This window comes from Euprymna scolopes, chromosome 12, assembly GCF_053919585.1.
Source record: "Euprymna scolopes isolate OS-2025 chromosome 12, ASM5391958v1, whole genome shotgun sequence".
NCBI classification, from domain to species: Eukaryota; Metazoa; Mollusca; class Cephalopoda; order Sepiida; family Sepiolidae; genus Euprymna; species Euprymna scolopes.
In genome coordinates this window covers 43,069,901-43,083,808 of record NC_136493.1, presented here as the reverse complement: position 1 = coordinate 43,083,808, position 13,908 = coordinate 43,069,901, and positions in this window count along the sequence as shown.

The window sequence follows — 13,908 nt, the reverse complement described above, 5'->3', positions numbered from 1 at the left end:
TATAATTGATATAAGCGATAATTGGGAGGTAGAATAGATTACCTGAATATTAAAACCTTTGGAGGTTAAATTCAACCGGTGGCGCAGTGGTTAGAATACTAGAAAAATCAATTGTAAAAGTGACCATATCCTGAAGGTTGAAGGTTCAATCCTCAGTGTGGGTGACCGGTGAAAAATACATTTTCGAATTACTTAGGACCTCTATCCAATCATGACTGACGGAACAAGGGCAGGCTACGCACGTGAAGTAAATAATGGGTTCCGATCGAAATTCCGTCCAAATTCCAGAGTTCGGCAGAAACATTCCCGAGTTCAACAAGATACACCTGAAGAAGGTCGGAGGTTACATCGACCGAAACGTTGTGAAAATCACACTCAAAATGAGAACAGTAGTCTGATGAATAATACAAATAACCAATTCTCATCTGAAAAATTCAGAAACGTCATGTCCATAGTTTATCTTTAAACATGTAGGAACAATGCTGTTAATTAAATAGTTGAACTCGCTTTAAAGTATCACAAACAAACTAAAATAAATGATTGCATAAATGAGTAAAAAGTACAACACATATTTCTTCCCACGGACATATTTTATATTCAAAATAAATAAATCGTAAACATGTGAATACTTCGATTTTTTGTTTTTTCTTCGTTTGATTGCTATTTCTGATTCCATTCAAAATAGTTATCATGTAAAAGATTAAAACATTTTTTTTTCAGATAAAAAAATGTAATCTCATTTTCATAAAGTTAATATGACTTAGTAGAACAGCGCCAACTACAAGATCTTGACCACCTAGGACCCTAGAATATCACTAAAAATTAAGTAAAAGATCGTGTCTGAATGAACTAATTTTTGCCTCCACATGCAAATAAGGAATTAATATATGGAGAATTGACTTTATAACAAGCTATACAACACGGCTCTTACTCTTATTGAATTGGACATTGAAAATTAGTACATCCCTCTGAAATATTTTAATCTGAGCTAAAATATAATAAAGTAGACGCAAATGTATCACAAAGTAACACTTTCTATAATAGTTTTTTTTTTTTTAACTCCGTCCCACGACGTGAAGATGTAATACCAACGCCAGAAAATAAATAAATACCTGGGCAGTTCCGTTGGCCGTCTCAAACTGAGAAAGCAAAACCTAAGGGGGACTTCTTAAAACTGCAGTAAAGGAATGATGTCACTTTAAAAACCGTTTAGACACGGTTGGCTTTTTCGCCGAATACAAAATATCCTCCGGCCGGAGTGCGCTACGGCGCAAGTAATAATTTATAAGTTTGCAATGTTATAGAAAAGTGAATGGGGACTAAATAGATAGTACAATAAATAAGAGTATTAGAATATTTCGACTGCACACACGAATAGAGAATCGCTATTAATAGCTATTGACGTCTTTTATAAACGAGATGAACGCATGAATATATAAGAAAATACAAAAGGACATGGGAAAATAGTTATATTCCACTTTTAAATAGGAATTTCGACATTATACGAGAGTCAACTAACTGACATTATTGAAACCCGTTTCTATCGTGATTATGCAGAATAGCAAGACGTAGACAAAAAGAAAAGAACACCCAAACATCTGTGCAGAGAGTGTGAAATTTGAAATCGGTTTGAATTAAGCGTCAGCTCCGATAAACATCTCACGGTAAAATAATAAGAGCAGAACAATTTGATACACTTTTATAGAAATACTAGCTGAAGTACCTGGCGTTGCCAGGTTGTATGTGATAAATATGAATATTTTGTCCTCATACATTATAATAAATACAGATTAAACAAAACAAATGCATGATGGCTTCTTTTTCCACACACTCCATGTGGTGGGAGCAGTAGTACGTTTTATTTTATAGAGGTCTCGCCAGTAGATCTAATCGTTTTTTTTTTTATAATTTAATCTTTTTATCTTCTAGTCCTTCTTTCAAAATATGATATATATAAAGTAATAGCGTTCGTGTGTGTGTTTGTCTGCGTATACAACTCCCTATGATCAAAGAAATATAAAGTGTCTATAGTGTGTGTACACCTCTCCTGGTGAAGAAATATTAATGCCCATTGTAGGATACTTCTGTAAAACGAGACATTTATTTTTATGTGTAACTTCTAGATATAGCATTCTTCACATCACATATAAATCGATTGAGTTATGGTTATTAACATATCACATTAAATTAAATCATTTTAAATAATTAGCTCGATTATATTACTTATTCGATATAATAGCCTCGTTAATACTGTACTATTAAAACATATAATTTAAAATGTAATTAATAAGTTTATTTTCATTTCAATTTATATTTTATTTAACTTAAATTTACTTATTATTATCGTAAATTTGAAACCTTTAAATTTTAAAACCAGAAAACCAAGGGGAATAACTGTGATAGTTTAATATTTTGAGCACGTTATTAAATATTTTCTATAATAGAATTGTTTTAATTTCGAAAGAAATATTCTTCTAAGTTGAATTATTATTTTTATTTTTAATTTGGAGGTAATTTTTTTTTCGTTTATTCTTAATTTTTAAGTAACCTTTTGGTACTCATGCAGACAGTCCACCCGGCTTTCTCCGGAACATGACGCCAACAGCCAGAATAAACCGAGCGTCGCTGAGGAAATTAAGCCGAGCGTCGCTGATGAAAGCATAACAAGAAAAAAAAACCTACCTTAAATTTTAAATTTTATTACCTGTAAAGAAAATTTTATAATAATACCTTTTGTTTTGTTTATATATATATATATATATATATATATATATATATATATATATATATATATATATATGTTTTATATATATATATGTTTTATATATATATATGTTTTATATATATATATGTTTTATATATATATATATATATATGTTTTATATATATGTATATATGTTTTATATATATATATGTTTTATATATATATATATGTTTTATATATATATGTTTTATATATATATATATATGTTTTATATATATATGTTTTATATATATATATATGTTTTATATATATATATATATGTTTTATATATATATATATATATGTTTTATATATATATATATATATGTTTTATATATATATATATGTTTTATATATATATATATATATGTTTTATATATATATATATATGTTTTATATATATATATATGGCACTCATGCGGAGAGTGATCCGTGCTGAAATAATAACGTTATTATTTAAAAAAGCCATTTTTAACATGGGAAGGGTGTTTTGTACCTATTCCGGTCTTTAACTATATATTAGAATAAAAAAAAAACACACATATAAAATTTTAATTAAACGTGGACATACGATTTAAAAAATAGCGCCGATCACTCTCTGCATTAGCGCCATATATTTCTTAGATAAATAATGTTAAAGATTTTCTTGGTCAATGTCAAGTTTCTTTTCAACTCCTCAAAAAACTTTAAGATGACTTTTATAGGTTTTCGGTGTTTTTTTTTTACAAGGTGGTCATCACTTATCAAGGCCTGGATGCCACTCGGGGGTAAGGGTTATTTGCGTGTACAGTACGTTAATGTTGAGATTTGATAAAGTGTTTACTTAAGGGGGCGGTTCATCAGGAATTTGTTTATGTTTGAATTGAAGACATCCAAGTTGTAGTCAGGTGGGAAACAGAAAGAAGTTTTGTTCATGGAATCTACGTTTTGGTTTGGGCACAGATAAAGTGTGGGAAAAATTTTTGACAGTGGTTTCAGATAGACGGGTGTTTTTCGGGAAAGATTGGCGAGGGAAAACCAGAGATTGGAGCTCAGACGAGCACTTGCCATGGAAATAACGATAAAACAAAGGCTCGAAACATCTCTCCTGTGGTGCTGAAAACGAATATCACATTTACATTTGGGGCATGATATGAAGAAATTACTTTTTCAAAAAGTGGGGGATCACTGTACTATATAAATTTGACGTAGGATGACCACCCACATTCTGGCCACCTAATGATTTCTTCATATCATAAAACAAATTTAACTGTGATTTTCGTTTTTAGCACCCCCGAAAACCGGCACTTTTTTTCACTAAGAAATTTGTTCAATTTTTATAAGTTAGGACACTAATAATGGCGTCAGTAAGCTTACATGAACGCTTTTTTTAGGTAGATATTTAATTATAGAACTTGTATAGTTTTTAACAGGTGCTTCTGTTGTTGAATCAACCGTTTTCCAAAAGTAACGTGCCGACATTAACCATTACACCAGAATCATTTAATATTTCACATAAATTATGTTTACATTAGCCCCCTAATGTAAACAGAATTTTTGTGAAATATTAAACAGCTGAAGCACATGTTAACAACTATACAAGTTGTATAATGAAAAAAAAAGGATGTTCTTGTAAACTTACTGACAGCATTATTAGCGTCTTAAATTATGAGATGAAAAAAATGAACGAATCTTAGTAAAAAAAATAAAAACAACGCCGGTTTTCGGAGATGCTGAAAACGAATATCAGTAAAATTTGTTTTGATATGAAGAAATTACTACGTGGCCAGAAGGTGGGTGCTAATTTTACATTAAATTTATATAGGAAAGTGATCCCCCACTTTTTGAAAAAATTTCTTCATATCATGAAAACTACTAATCTTCCCCTAATTTTAATGTGATATTCGTTTTCAGCACCACGGAAAACCTTTAAAAATGTTTTTTTGAGGAGTTGGAAAGAAACTTGACATTGACCGATTTTTTTGTTCTAAAAAGCTTCAAAGGTAAGTCAAATAAACACTCTTTTTTGTAAAGTTTTTTTTTCCAGAAAAATTGAAAATAAAATAATCTTTGTTTTTGGGGGTGTTATTTTTATTTTTTTTTTTTATTTATTTTTTTTTCTCAAGGAAAAACCTGAAAACTAGAAAAATTGAAACAAAACTGGGTGGGATAGATTTTTTTCTTTTTTCATATCATATTGTTGTTGTTTCCTCAGACCGTTGTTTTATTAATGGTGTGTGTGCGTAAATCGTATTCCGCATTCGCGCTGCAGGTCTTTCTGTGATGCTCGCTCAAATACCCACAATGGCAATTGCAGGCCTAGGCTTGGCAAAAAAAAAGGTACCAGTTCGGATGATGTAAAGGTTCGGCATGTGGTAGCCTGACACCTCCAGGCATAGCCATCGCTTACCTTTCCTTGTCCACATGATGCACAAGTTTTCTTCCGTGCCAGTAATTCTTTTTCTTGATAAAAGTCGAGGACTTCAGTTGGTGTTTCCAGCTGCTCACTAAAGGCTTTAAAATTCATGATTTTTGTTTTTTTAAATTTTTTTTCTGACGTTAAAATACGAAATAGTGTGCTTTTTTATTAATTTATTTTCTTTTCCTCCTCTTACACATTGTCGTCTGCTGCTTCCAATTTTCAACTCGCGCGAACGCGCGTCGCGTTGAAAACCATCGCGCTACATTGTCATTGGTTCAGCTTTATGTTTCATCAGACGGCTTAATTTTCTCGGCGATGCTCGGCTTACTCCGACTGTTGACGTCATGTTCCAGAGAAAGCCATTGAATTATAAGTGGTTTGTTTGCCATACTGATAGGTGAATGGGCACCGAACAGAGCATAATACTTAAAGTTAAATTCAAATTTTGATATATTTTTTAGTTAAACGCGAAAAAAAACTGGGACGCTGAAAACGTAGACAGTAAAACACTACGTTGTAAAATGCTCTTATGGTTGTGTTATAATATCCGTTTTTAGAGGGGTACGTATTCTTTACGTAACGCTTGTAGTTGACAACACACAAATTTTAAATGTTCATTTAGAGAGGATAGAGAGTGACAGTGAGTACACGTTGAAGACATTTATACGGAGAGAGTTGATATTCACACAGACATACTTTGAGGAGAGGATGAAGTGGTATACATTGATACTTACTGGAATGATTAAACACATTACCTTTTCTCGTTGGAATGATGAACACAGAAAGACGGCAGTTATAAAAAAACATGATGATAGTTTATTCTTCGATCGGTCGGAAATGATTCTGTACTTCAGGGATTCAAAGTTGTTACATGGTTCCTTCTAAGCATCCAGCTTCCAAGAGGGTGCCCTGACTCTAACTGAGAATCAGTCTGATCCTCTCTGCTTCTCTGAGTCTCTAATCCGAATCTGATTCTCTTCTCCTCTAACTTCGAACTCTTTCCTATATTGAGAAATCATTTCCGCCATGATATCACGTATGTCTGGTCAACGTGACCACAACTCACGTGTTTCAAACATGCGCGATTTGCACGGTTTGAAACCATTTCTAACGATTAGGAAATTTCCCATTCTCTTTGTTTGACAAAGGAATTTAACTTGCTTGTTAATTCTCTAACCGATATTTTTACTATGCATTCTTTCTAAGAATGTGAATAGATTTTCCAGCCAAATTTTATTTATAAAATATTTTAAAAGAATTAACAATTAAACTGGACATTCCATTTGAAACCTATTGTTCTTTAAAACTTATCTACAGGGGTCGATTCTCGTTTTATCTGATAACATTTTCCTTTAACTAATTCTTTTTTTTTTTACTTACATAAAAAGGGGACAGTCCTTTTCATGTAACAGTTGTCAACAGGTTAATGTAGATTTCTTTGTAAGAAAATTGCGTTAAAATAAGTTAAACGTAATACGGAAATGAACGATGTAAAAAAATGTAAAAAGTATTAACAAGTTTTTATTTGGATGATTTAAACGCGAAAAAACAACTGGGACGCTGAAAACGTACACAGTAAAACAATACGTTGTCAACGGGTTAAAGTTGATTTATTTGTAAGAAAATTGGGACGGTATAGTTGTAATACAGAATAGTTGCAAAACACTAACATCCTTCCCATGTTAAATAATAATTTCTAAATAATAGCGTTAATATTTTAGTGGGCAGGTCAAATTGTGCAAAGGTAGCGATTTATGTTTATTTGTTTACGCTATTATGGGTTTATGTTTATGTACGCATACGCAACCGGAAGTCGTAATCCGGATGTTGGGTTACAATACCCGTTACAAGGTCATTTGAGTTTTATAATTATATAGATTTAATATAAAATATAATTTTCTTACCATATATGATATAACATACATCGCTATGGTATAATTTTTACCATAAATCGGTATTATAAGTTTTGAGGGACGCTGACAACGAATATTGCATTTATTTCCTGCGCAAACGTGGGATTATTCATATTTGAAGACATTTAGTATCCAACGTTATCACTACAGTTTGGCAAGCAAGATGACCGCTCGTGCATTTACTAAAAAACACCAAAAAGAGCCAAACGAGCCCCCCCCCCCAAAAAAAAATGACCCCAGGTCCCCTTTCACATGATTGGACAAATAATTATTTTATAATAAAAAGAGGCATTTATTTTCGTTTTTTGACAGAAACCGATTTTTTTCTTCTGACACCAAATCTGCTAACCAAGCCCGTCGCAAATTCTCTCTTTGCATGCTATGAACTCCTGGACCATGGGACTTTTTGAAGAAATGTTAGTTTCAATAAAGTGGGGGATCACTTTTCTATGATAATTTAACCTAACATGAGCACCCACACGTTGACCCCCCCAATACATTTTGTTTATATTGGGGCGAAAGAGATGTCGGCGGCGGCCGGGGGGATGTTGGGGCGTTGTTGTAATTGTACTATTTATAAATATTTTCTGTGAAGGTGTGTTTTGCAATGAGCATAAATAAAAGACAAGGTCAGACGTTTAAAACGATTGGCGTAGACCTGACATCAGACTGCTTCAGTCACGGTATGTTCTACGTCTCCATCAGCTTTACAGCAAGTTCAGAAAATCTCTACATTCTGGCTCCAAATCAAAGAAGCAGAAATGTAGTTTACCACAAGGCTCTTCAATGAAAATTTCTATAAAAGAATATGATGAAAAACTGATATGATGTGATTGTGGTATGTTTTCAGTATTCAATGTGTTAGATAAGATTTAAGCATCGAGTTGAAATGTACTTCCCTCTTACAACATCCACTTACTGGAAATGTGTCCACAAATCGCGTACCTAAGTGTGCAGAAAAGTCCCGTGCGATGCGCGGGTATATTTGCTAGTTATTTTATATTTTAGTACATAACTGAACACTGTTAAATCTTTGTTTTAACTAATATGAAAGACATAAAAATGGCATTAGTCAGCTATTCTGTTAATGAAATAATTAAAATTTAGTTTTCAGTGCATATCTGAAAACTGGTTAATGAACCTGTAGCATTAATTTTGAAGAACCTCTACATAAACAACATTTTAAGTGTGACCTCTTACAGGTGTGTAAATGTAGAGGTCTTCAGGACTACCAATGCGTGAGCAACCAACATACAACTGGCCATGAGAAACGCAAGGTGTCTGGAGATTAAGTCCACTAAATGTTCAGCTTTGTAGTTGAGCTTTAATTATAGCCATGACAAAACCAATGATTATTGGGAATTGTAAACGCTTGAACTGAAATGGCATGTCAGAAGGAATCCGAGGAATTAAGTTTCCCCCCTAAAAAGTACAGTTATTATAATGGCTTCCAGAACATTAGTTTTCAAAGATTTTATTGCTAATATTATTAATGATATAACTGGGACTCCTACCTTCAATATCAGGTTTTGAAATGGTATTCCAGACGGCTGTAGTTAATTTAGAATTATATAGGAAATTCTACTCCCTCATCTTCATAAATAACAAAATCAAAGGATTCATGAGAATGCTCTCACCCAGGCAACTCTTGCCAAAGATTACAATTTATCAGTTATGTTACCATGAAAAAAAATGTAAAAATTTATAAATAATTTTAAACAATGAATACTTTTTTAATCATAAACAATATTATAAAAAAATATAATAAATTGTCAGAATATATAAACAAATTAAATATAAAACATAAATTTTTCATAATTATAAACTATGAAAACGATGTTTAAAACAATATAAAATAGAACTTTATTTGAAACTATGAAAACCTTTAAGCTTAAACAATCTAAACAGAACTTTATAATTTTACACAATGTAAAAAGCTTTATTTTAATTCAAAATGGTATCACGTGATTATTAAATCACGTGAGTTGTTATAAAATATAAAAATTAATATTAAGCACGCGTATTCTATTGCGACTTTTAATTTTATTGTCTATTCTCTTTCAATTATATTCAAATTTATTAATTTTCACGTCTATTCTCTTTCGCAACTATGGCCACCATTTTAAACATAAAATCATACTGTTTAATATTCGAAAAACTACTTATTTGCGGAAAAATAAAATATTTTATAAAATGTTTTCAGCATCCCAGAAAACCAGTGAAAGTTGTCATTTTAAAGAAAAATGTTAAGGTGGAAACAAAGTAAAAATTTACCATTAAAAATTATAAAAAAGTCTGGTAGTTGTGTATTTTATGTACCGTGCTGAAATAACGTTGTTTCGAAAGCTATTCTTAACATAGGGAGTGGGGAGCGTTTTGTAAGTATTCTCTTCTTCCACCTAACAATTTAATAAAAATAAACATTGTGAAACTTAGATTTAATCTGAAAAAAAAAACTATTTTAAAATAGCGCAGTACCAAAAATACATAAGGAAACTTCTAGTTAAATTGGTTAAAATTTAAAATAAAATAAAAACTTCTGTCTATATTATCTAAAATAAAAAATTTATACTATTTAAAACAAAAAGAAACAGATTTATACTGTTTAAAATTTAAAAATATATATATATATATTTACTGTCTACTTAAAGCTCCACCTCTGAAATAACATTGTTTATATATTGTTGGCATAGTAACATAACGGTGAATCGGGAGTTTGGTTCCTTTTATTTGATAGAGGGTTCGAGATTATTTTGTCCATCTAAACGCACGTCTTGACAGACTTTTTGGTACTTGTGCAGTGTACGAACCATGCGGAAATAGTTATTTAGAAAGCCATTCTTAACATGGGGAGGGAGCTTGTTAACGATTTTGCACTTTCACCTAACAGTTTAATGAAAAAAGAAATTATTTCAAGAAAAGAGAAGAAGCCAGGATAAAAAAAAGCATCAAGGGAACAGGTGTATTAATTTTAAAATAAAGTAATGTCGATTGACGCTTGTATCGATGCAGGGATGGGGATGAACGAAACTTTATAAATAAACTTTCATTTTTAGAGCAACATCAAATTTTATTTAATTTCGTTTAAAAATATGAGAAAAGACCCGCTCATGTTTGAATGATTGCTTTCATGTCAACCTTTCATGTGTTGAAATAGTCTCGTAGCGGTGTTTTGATTGAAATACGTGGCAGACGACAATCTGACCATTTTGAGGGATTTTCCTCTGTCGAGGATTCGATCGTGAATACATGTTTTGTTTTTGTTATAAAAATCACATTCATAAAAATTACTGATTCTATTGTAAGCGAAGTCAGTGTAGAAGATAAGCGAATGCATGTATTTTTATGATAAATGTAAAATCTTATGTTATTTAAAATATTTTAAATAACATTTAAAAATATACAGGAAAAAAAAGCAGGGGTCACTAATATATTTGTTAAAGGTTTTTCTATGACTCAGTTTTTCTGGAAGATGAGAATAATATTCCGAATAAAACATGAGACATTTTATCCGATTCGATAGTTTTATTTTTATTTATTTATTTATTTTTAGAAATAAACCTGTATTTGTGTTGGCATAATGTCCAGTTTAAGAAAACTATCAAAACAACTAAAAGTAGTAAAATCGCAGGCATTCGGAAAAATATTGCAGTTTCTGTTTTGTATCAATTGTTGCTCATCTAATGGATAAATGAATAAAATATGTATAGGTATGTTTCGTAAATGCCATGTAACATTAAATAAATAAAAAAAAAACCTCATCCATTCGAAGCGTAAGAATTTTTTGGAACTCTTGCATAATTTGACCCGGATTCTCGGAAATTCCTGTCAAGCATTGATCGGGCGAGGCCGGCAATGATCGGTTTCAGCCGAGCGTTGTTCAAATGTTGAAACGCTAAATAGACTTTTTATTTTAATGTAATGTTTAGTTTTTTGTGATAATAAGGTGGGGGGGGGGTCAATGAAAAAGCGCTATTAAAATGGAATCAGACGAGACGGCTTTGGAATTGTAACAATCCGAAACACGAATGTTTACTAAAAAAATTGTGTTAAAGATGGTTCTCCTGCAGATGCACAAATGGACACTGAAGACAATGGATATCCTTGCGCATAGGATCGTTTTTGCCCGACCAAAGTTGGAGATTCCAACAGTAGTAACAATTATTTATGGGCGTTTGACATGGCTATACATAAAAATATGCGAAGAGAACGCAATATTATATCAGAACACACTCATTTCCTCTATCCCATCTCCTCCCCCTTTGCCGTTGAAAACTTTAAGGAACAAAGTCTTGCAAAAAACCGATACTTATAGCTTTAAAATTTACGGTTTAAAAGTAAAAGATCTTTTATTGAAGCAAAAAAAAAAAAAAAAAAAAAAAAACTTAATTATATTTTGCAAAAATTAAAAGGTAGGTTGTTTATTTGCATTTGTACCCCCTCCGCTTTCTTAATTTTTCAATTAGTCCGCGTCTGTTTCAACGCCTGACTTAAACAGATTGGTTTCGCCAGATTCATGCTTGATGGGATTCCCGAGAATCCGAGTCAAATTATGCAAGAGTACCAAATTTTTGGTATTTGTGCAGTGTACGAATTATGCCGAAAGAATAACGTTATTTAGAAAGCTATTAACATGTGGACGGCGGCTTTTTAACTGGTCTGCAATTCCACCTAAGAAAGATACCATAAGAATTTAATACAATTCTATCTCACATGTAACCATGTGTACACTGTTAAAACAAAAACAATCAATATTTCTTTGTAATTAATAATTGTTTATCTAATCGGCTAAATAATATATAAAGGTAAGTCTTCGAGGGGTAAACAGCTTTCTTCGTATTAAATTCAAAATAGTGAGTGAAATTTACGTATTTCATTTTTTTATTAATTCAAAGACAATCAAAACACGTAGCGTTCTAGCCTGATGTTTTAAGTGTACGCATTCGAAAAAAAAATGTCGGCTAGTGGTTAATGTATTTTACATGTAAATTTGCCGATGTTTGCACGCGTTATTCATGTATGAAAACAAAGATATCATTAGCTATAAACCACCCTTGGTGCATGAATATTTGAGAAGTGTTTTGTGACCAGTAGTTAAAGAAATTTCCTGTTAGATATTCACACACTCGTACTGTTTTATGTACAAAAGATTAGCCGACTTATAGAGCGATTCTGATATTTTGAAAGTCAAGTTAAATTTTTAAAACGTTTACCTCCATCGTCTATTTTTTACCTTGTGCTACATTTACTATTTGCTCTGTAAATATTTATAAACAAAATATTGATTCTAAAGTTTGATATAAAGTTCAGGTGTTATAACAAGCGAAACTTCAAATATCATTCGATATAAAAGTCCCAAGAACCACAATAAAATGATTACGAAACTTACAACTAAAAGGCAAACTTAAATAATATCATTCGGGAAGAAAACTATTTAGTAAAGAGTAAATTCATTACGTTGAAATTATACAAATTCAAATCAATATTTCAGATTAACAAAAAAATCATTTTGTTATACCGAAACAAGAGTTTATTTCTACGTGAATGCCCCTAGAGGAAATTCAATGATTTTTTATGCAGAAAGTTGTTCGACTGAAATACGTCTCCGCTAGATTGCTTTTCAATTGCATCTTGGTGCATTTGAGAAAAAAGGAAAATGCCTTTTCTGTAATTAGTCAGATCATTCGATAAATGGAAGTACTCATAGTGTTCCTCATCTTTCGACTGGCAATCATTTCCTAATTTACAGAATTCTTGCTGAAAAAGGTTTAAGTATAGACCCAAGTTTCGCTGACTAAGTTCCTTACAGATAATCAGTTGTAACAGTGGTGTTGGTTTACATGAATGTTTCCCCACACCAGGATTTTTCATATGATCAATTTTGAAACAAGCAAATAAAATGCTGGTTTTAAAATAAAAACCATAACATAATTATAGAAAAAATTCATTTTTAAATCGAATACGCAAATGGAATCCTAATCAGAAAAAAACCGAATTAAGAGAATTTAGAATCTGTTAGCCATTTACGAGCCGAGCGATAAAATGTTCATGATGGAATACTAGATAAACCAATATACATGCAGTACACATAGACCGGTAAAATGGTAAAATATCGCGTAGCAAATGTCTGCTCGGAGAGTTTGAGTTTAGTTCAGAGTACAGACAGGACACCCTCATTTTCTTAAAGGCATCATTTTGATTAAAGGCGTTTAAAAGGATCGTTTAAATAACACTTAAATACTATTCTGCATGAATAATTTAAATATAGTTGTTCAACACTTTATAAGGAGTCGTTTAAATCTCGGTGCAAAATCACAGCCCAATATTCGCTATACAGGTGAGCATATCAGGAATATTTTATGAATTCTAAATTTACATGCATTTTGCAATAATTTCCCGTGGGAGGCGACTAATTTCACATACCTGTAGAAATACACGTGAATGTAAACGGTATAGGGAGTGTTTTACAATCGACCGTAAAATTGTATGGGGTAATTTTTTTGGTTTGGAAATCCAGAAAAGTTTAAACGGAAGTTTAAATTTGCTTCCAAGAGAAATTTGATATTTGAATACTGAAAGTCAAAAGGAATCTAAGTAAGCGAAACACTTATGGGGAAGAAGTATTCGTACTCAAGTTCGAGAACGAAAAGTAGCCAATAAAGAACTGAAGACATTACGTCAGTGTCCGTACTTTCTGAAAATTTGGATGCCCCTAAAACTTTTTACAACCGCTTCAAGTTATTGTTTGAAGTAGATTAAAAACTAGTTTTCATTAAAAATCTCAGGATATTCTTGTGCCAACGTAAATGGCAAAATGAAAACTAATCGCTATAATTATAACTATATTACGA